Here is a 7,376-nt window from a genome sequence, read left to right as displayed (position 1 = left end):
AAAAAGCAAATCCAAAAGATCAATGAAACCAAAAGCTATTTCTTTGAAAAAAAATTAACAAAATAGACAAATCTCTAGCATGGTTCATAAAGAATAAAAAAGGAGACAATGGGCGCGCAGGCGCTGCCACGTCACAGCGGGGAGGGCGTGGGCGGGAGGTCAGGCCTAGCCGTGCTCTCGGTTCTCTAGGTGGGCAGGACCCTGTGAGGGCCGCTCTCCCACGGAGGGCAGGAGCGGGTGTCGGAGGGGACCCCCTGATGTGCACAGCTCGAAGAAGGAAGAGAGTTTTGACTAGCCTGTGGGCGAAGGCTGCTTCTCCCAGGCTCTGAGAGTAGGGCTGGATGGATGGGGTCCTAACTCCCTGGGAGTCCACAAAATTCATTGCGGAGAACAGTCGGCAGGTGTCCATTGATGTCGGAGGCATGCGGCGGGTGGCCGAGCTGCTGCTCCCACAGGTGTCGCCGGGAGCTGCGCGTGGAGGGCTGGAAGGCCCTGCACGTACTGAACCCCAAGTCAACCGACGAGGCCGCGATCAACTGGGTATTCATGATAGACACTCTCAATTTCTCCTTCTGGTCGGAGCAGGCCGACCACAAATGTTTAGTGGGGTACAGGGGGAAAACATACAGTGGCTACTGGTCTCTGCACCGCGGTCAACCGAGCCCTGGACGAAGGGATACCATTAACTAGTATTTCATACTGTGCCACGGTGACTCTGGATCAGGTTCGTCATATACTCCGTTCTGACACAGACGTTGCCATGCCTTTGATAGATGAAAGGCATTGGATTCTCAACAAAACTGGAAAAATTCTGCTTGAGAAGTTTGAAGGCTCTTTTCTTAATTGTGTCCGGAAAAGTGAAAAAAATGCACAGAAGCTATTGCACCTGGGAGTTGAAAATTTTCCTTCTTACAGAGATTTGACTCATTTTGAGGGGAAAAGAGTTTCTTTTTACAAACGGGCCCAAATCCTTGTGGCGGATACATGGAGTGTATTAGAGGGAAAAGGAGATGGCTGCTTTAAGGACATCTCCAGTATCACCATGTTTGCTGACTATAGAGTACCTCAGATTTCTTTCTCACCTGGGAGTTCTGAAATACTTTGAGGAACTGCTGGAGAAACTTCACAAAGGGAAAATACTCTCCTATGGAAGTAAGCAAGAGGTGGAAATCAGAGAGTGCTCACTTTGGTGTGTTGAGCTAATCCGGGATTGTCTTCTTGAGCTAATTGAGGAAAAAGGTGAAAAAACCTGGTGAAGAGATCAATTCCTTTCTTCTTTATTTTTAAAGTTTTTTTTTTTTTTTAAGATATATTTATACAAGCACTGGGTACAGTCAGAAGCGCAGGAGGGTGAGAGAATTCACCAGAGCCAGAGCGGGGAGCAGAGCAGGCAGAAGGACCGAAGTACACTGCTGAGGGGAGCAGCGGGCAGCAGGAGAGGTCTGGGCGCCATGTGGGACCCTCCTCTGGTGGCCGGGGAGCAGCCCGGGATCGAACCGGTGCTGCAGAGGCTGCGGGGCAGCTTCGCAACCCAGCGCTCAACCGCTGCGCCACAGGGGAGGCCCAGTTACCTCAATAAAAAGAAAATAATGTAAAATAAATAAATAATAAGCAGATTATTGGTAGATAAAATACATGTAGAATATTCTCATAATTGGAAGGCAGTACCAAAAAGTGCATGATGTTGATAATATTTTGAAAAGCTGATAGTCAACAGTACCAGTTGTGTTCTTCAATCAAGAATCAAATCCAATGAATTGAGAGGTACATATTTAATTTAGTTTATGAGACCGAGAATTTAGTTTGCATCCTTAGAAATTAAACTAAATACAAATGGTCCTAAAACATAGCAAATGTGGATAATTCCTAAATTCTTGTATAACAATCATTAGAAGTTCTAATTTATTGTTATCAGTTTATAGCATTTAATGCAGGAGCATATACTGAAGAAAGCAAACTCATGATGATTATAAGTAACAATAAATTGCAGAGGTACCATAATATGCAACCCTTTCTCTGAATTATATGAGAAGTTGGAATAAGATTTGAGCATAATAAAAGCATTAAGAATGCCAGCCATTTTGCATAGTGTGTGTGTGTGTGTGTGTGTCTGTTCACACGAGCACATAAATATTGGTATTAAATAACTTGGCTTCAGGGTCATATGAGGTCATTACAATCACATGAGTGTAAGATAACTAAGAGAATCGTAATGTAAGCTTATATCTCTTCTCTGTTGGCCCATATCCTTGTGCGACTCTCATCCTGGTTAGTTGCAGTACATGTGAGAAGACACCTGATAATTGAGTATGATATATGAGTGGTCTGACTAAAGTTTCAGATGATTTGTTTCAGTATTTCAGAGGAGTGGTAAGAGGTGGGGATGTCTAGGGTAACCTGAGAAACTGTATAACTGTATGCAAGTATAAAGAATGTTTTTGTAAGTATAAAAATGCATAAGCATACTTTTTTATTGTGGGAAAGGAGGGTACTGTTGTGTGTGCATATATGAATGTGTGTGCATAAGTGTGTTTTTGTGTGTATATTTATGAAGGACCTAAGAAATTTCACTTGTGACAGCAAAGAATCTAGGAAAAGGACATAAATTTAGTCTTTGACCCTCGTGATTTGTCCATCTTTGTTCAAATTTATTTCTTACCAAGTTAAAATATCTTAAGAATTCTTGTATAAAAACGACAATCCTGGCCTCCCCTGGTGGCGCAGCAGTTGAGCACTGGGCTGCATGGCTGCCTGCAGCTCTGCAGTGCCGGTTCGATCCCCAGCCGCCAGCAAGGGTCCCACATGGCGTGACAGACCTCTCCTGCCGCCCGTTGCTCCCCTCAGCAGTGTATTTCAGTCCCTCTGCCTGTTCTGTTCCCTGCTCTGGCTCTGGTGAATTCTCTCACCCTCCCGCGCTTCTAACTGTACTCAGTGCTCGTATTAATAAATAAATCTTTAAAAAAAAAAATTTTAATCCTCTCTAGCCTTAAATAGTAGGCTTTCATTTCACTCTGTCTGATCCTCAAAACTTATCCAGTTCTAGCACTATTTTTGTTCTGGCTCCATCCCATGGATGGATCCATTATACAATATTATCCCCACATCCTTTCATTCTTTTTCCATCACTGCCTATACAGCAAGGACATTTATTATCTTTCAGATGGATGAGAATACACTGTGTCTCTTTTCTTCCCCATAACCCCGTGACTGATCTCACACACCCAAAACCACTTCAAAGATTATTCAGGCAAATTTTCTAGAGATCTGGGCTTGTCCCTAAAATCTGGAATATTTTTTGTCTAAATTCTCTATCTCCTTAGGAGAGGAAGGTGAATGTGAGCAGCCCTGTGAGCAGCTGAGCTTCCTTCACTACCCTGGCTGGCTAGAGCTTACCTTGCTCAAAATGCACACCTGACCCAAGAGAGAAACTCCTCCCTATCCCAACACTTCCTTGATCCCCCACTATTTGCCAATCCCAGACTACAATTCTCTAGGGAGCATGGAGGCAGCTTTCCTGAGAAAAACTGACCTTGTTCATCACTGTTCTGTTTCCTTGCAGAGAAGTGAGGAAAAACACTGTTTTAATCAATATAGGATTAAAAAAAAAAGGCCCCTGGAATTCTATTTTTTATATGTCACAACATAATAACTAATTTATATGGAACTATGTCAGTTGTTTATGTGTAACTATGTCCTTCTAATCAAGGTGCTAACTTCAATTTATCAAGTTACCTTTGAGAAATCCAGAGAAAATGGTATGTTCAAAAAAGAATAAAATGATAGAGCTGGATATTTTTGCACTGGGCTTCTAAATAGTGCCATGTTAACTTTGAAACAGTTTTAGGATATCTGTGAAGAAAGAAATAAGTATCCGATGATCACATTCTATCTGTAGTGGCAGGAATGGGCACAGTGCATGTTCTCTATGACCCGAGCAGAGGGGGTAAAGGAGGAGAGAGTCCTAGAGCATTCAGTGGGTTTTGCAGGCTTTTATTGGGATTACCAGATGCACAGCAGGCAGGGATGCTAGGGGGCTGGCAGGCCTCCCAACCCCAGCAAGTCTTAACTCTGGGCTCTCCGGCGTTTTCTAGGGGTCTCTGCTTCTCTGCTCTCTTGAGGTTCTTCTTCTCACGGTTCTCCTCTCTGCTCTGTTTCTCTGCTTCTCCTGGTATCCCCGTGACTCCGCCCATATAAGTACAGTCTTAGCCCCGGTGAATCCCATCTACATATGCCACAAACTATTCCAGGTGCCCTGCCATCAGGCATGTATTCAGGGCTGCAAGGATCCATCATCAATCCTAATGGCGGGAGGGCAGAAAAGCCTGATGCTTTTTCATTTACCCTACATTATCATTTCATCATTTGTCACACCAAAATAGTTTTGATGCTGAGAATAAATTTTAGTAAGGAAATAAAGTTATAGCCAACAGAAATTGCTAGGTCCACAAACTAGTGCACGAAGAACAATTTAATAAATGAAATATATTTAGCCTGTGTAAAGTCATTCTTTGTGACATAAGGTAATTATTTTACTTTTAAATATTAAATGAGCTGTCAATTTTGATGAGATGTTCAGCTGAATGGAGTTGACAGACAGAATTAGGATTAATCTGAGAAGGAGCTCAAATGCAAAAGAACTTTCTTATAATTGTGATTATGATTTATGATTATGCTTTAAATAAGAGCCTTCACAAAGGGAAGACTGTTCTTCTGTTTACTAGAGACATACTAGATAATCACACATGGGAGAAGTCACTGGTGTGAATCTTAGCTTTAAAAATAATTGCTTGCCGCCCCTCTCACTATCAAAATTACCACTTCTTGAATAAATAAACATTTTTGTTCATCTATCACTGTGTAGTGGCAGGATTGGACACTGTAAGGGCAGGAAGGACACAGTGCAGGCTTTCTATGATCTGCAGACCTGGTAAAGGAGGAGGCAGAGCCCTCAGTGTCTTTTTTGCAGGTCTTTTATTGGGGTTTACCAGGTACACAGCAGGCAGGGATGCAGGGGGGCCAAGAGGCTGGCAGGACTCCCAGCCCCCAGCAGGTCTTCACTCTATCTGGGCTCTTCAATCTTCTCTCTGCTTCTCTCTGCTCTTCTCATGGCTCTGCTTCTCCCTCGGCTTCTGCTGGCATCCCCGTGACGCCACCCTTAAAAGCACAGTCTTAGCCTAGGTAAATCCCTTCTACCTATGCCCACATCCTACTCCAGGTGTCCGCCATCAGGCATGCATTCAGGACCGCAGGATCCATCATCTATCCTGATGGCGGGAGGGCAGAAAAGCCTGATACCTTTTTCCTTACCCTACAGTCCACCCCCTCAGTGTTTTCTGCCATATAGTCTTTATATACACAATTTTCTTAGCAAACAAACAATGCAGCCATGGCCCACAAAATCAAATACATCACAATATAATAACAAAATACAACAGAACACAAATAAGTCCAGGCAGGGCCACAACCTAGTGGCAAAAGACAATTATTGGTACCAGCAGATGAGCCACCACATCTGCTGCTGGAGGCACTGCTCGTACGAGGGAGGGGAACCACTCATGGCATCTACTGTAACACACCGTCAGGCTTCCTGGCCTTCTCTGGTTATAGTCTCGGCTACAAGCCACACACAGCATCCACCCCCAGGATGCACTCACTGTGGGACTAGCAATTCTATTCTGTTGGGGGTAATCGCCAACCCTTAGGGTTCTGTCTGCAGTCGCCCCAACATTCGGCCTTCATAGCCACCAATGCGACTCGCAGACCCCTGCACTCAGGCCAACCCACTGCACAAGCACATGGGTCGGGGATCCAAACTCTACATTTGGCTTGGGCTCCACCCCAAGCCATGTTCCTCGCCTGTCCCCCAAGGATGGGTTCCTCAGCTCCTTACCCTCACTTGACAACGAGCAGGGCATCACCCACAGGTGATTTTACGAGACTCACTGATCTTCAGCATACTTAGGCTGCTTAATAGCTGCTCAGGTGCTTAATAGCACCTCAAACTTAGCATCAGTACCAGCTTTTGCCTTCTCAGTTGGCTTTTCTCCTCTGCTGGCTGCTGGGCATACACAGGCTGCTTTTGGCCGCCAAGGCCCACTGGCCACCCCCAGATTCTCATCTCCTGGAGTGTAAAAACAATACCATCCACCCTCAGGGTCCCCAAAATGTAACAACCTGCCAAAGTTCCTCTGCATTTTGGCGGGATTGTCAGTCCAAGTTAAGTCCAAGTCCGTTAGGCCTTTCCAACAGCACTGGCGAGCTCCGAATCGTGGTCCTCTCTTCCCCGAAGAGTCTTGCTGCTTTGGGGGTCATTGGCTGGTCCTCTCGGTCATCTCCTTCACGCCAGGTCTCGTCCTATATCTCCTGGACCTTGTTCCTCTCCCGTGCCGCCATGACGTCTCCAGCGTTGTCACAGGCAAACAGTCTGTTACTCCTTAGTCCCTCCAGGTCTTCAGGGGCTCCATACCCATCTGCATGGATCATCTTGCTGACTTATGCCAATTGTAGAGGCAGGAAGGACACAGTGCAGGTTTTCTATGATCCAGCAGACTGGGTAAAGGAGGAGGCAGAGTCCTCAGTGTTTTTTTGCAGGTCTTTTATTGTGGTTTACCAGGTACACAGCAGGCAGGGGTGCTGGCAGGCCGGGAGGCTGGCAGGCCGGGAGGCTGGCAGGCCTCCCAGCCCCCAGCAGGTCTTCACTCTATCTGGGCTCTTCGGCCTTCTCTTTGCTTCTCTCTGCTCTTCTCATGGTTCTGCTTCTCTCTCCGCTTCTGCTGGCATCCCTGTGACGCCGCCCTTAAAAGTCCAGTCTCAGCCCAGGTGTACCCACCTACTCATGTCCACGCCCTGCTCCAGGTGCCCACCATCAGGCATGCACTCAGGACCGCAGAGTTCCATCATCCATCCTGATGGCGGGAGGGCAGAAAAGCCTGATACTTTTTACCTTCTCCTGCACACTGCTTTCCTAAAATCCCCTGCTTTCAGATATTGATGTAGTCCTATCCTCAGACTCTATCCTTCTGACATCAAAGTTCCCCCTTTCCCAGGGGCCACTATCCTGTTTCTGCTTTGGAAAATAAACAATTAAAATATGTACATTAGAAAAGTTCCCAAGTATAAAAAGGAGTATGTAGGATAAATGATTTGCAGATTTTTCTGCCCTCCCGCCATTAGGATTGCACACCTAATGGTGGGCACCTGCATTTTGTTACATTGTTATTTTCAATTGTGTTGTTTACTCTTGTGGGCCTTGGCTGCAGTATTTATATTTACAAAGAGAAGCAGAGACAAGAGAGAGTGCCAGAGAGCCTGGAAAGAGGAAAGAGTGAAGACTTGCCAGGGACTGGGAGCCTGCCAGCCTCCCAGGTCTCCAGCAC

General features: G+C 45.6%; 1 pseudogene; it reads left to right on the top strand.

Annotated features, from left to right (window-relative positions):
- The first annotated feature begins 341 nt into the window (after window positions 1-341).
- Window positions 342-1,287, top strand: LOC119253066 (queuosine salvage protein-like; annotated as a pseudogene).
- Window positions 1,288-7,376: the final 6,089 nt, after the last annotated feature.

Source organism: Talpa occidentalis, unplaced genomic scaffold, assembly GCF_014898055.3.
Source record: "Talpa occidentalis isolate TD23 unplaced genomic scaffold, MPIMG_talOcc4v2.1 talOcc4.2, whole genome shotgun sequence".
In the NCBI taxonomy this organism is placed as follows: domain Eukaryota; kingdom Metazoa; phylum Chordata; class Mammalia; order Eulipotyphla; family Talpidae; genus Talpa; species Talpa occidentalis.
The sequence above is the reverse complement of the archived record's forward strand: the minus strand, read 5'-3'. Positions and strand labels throughout refer to the sequence as shown.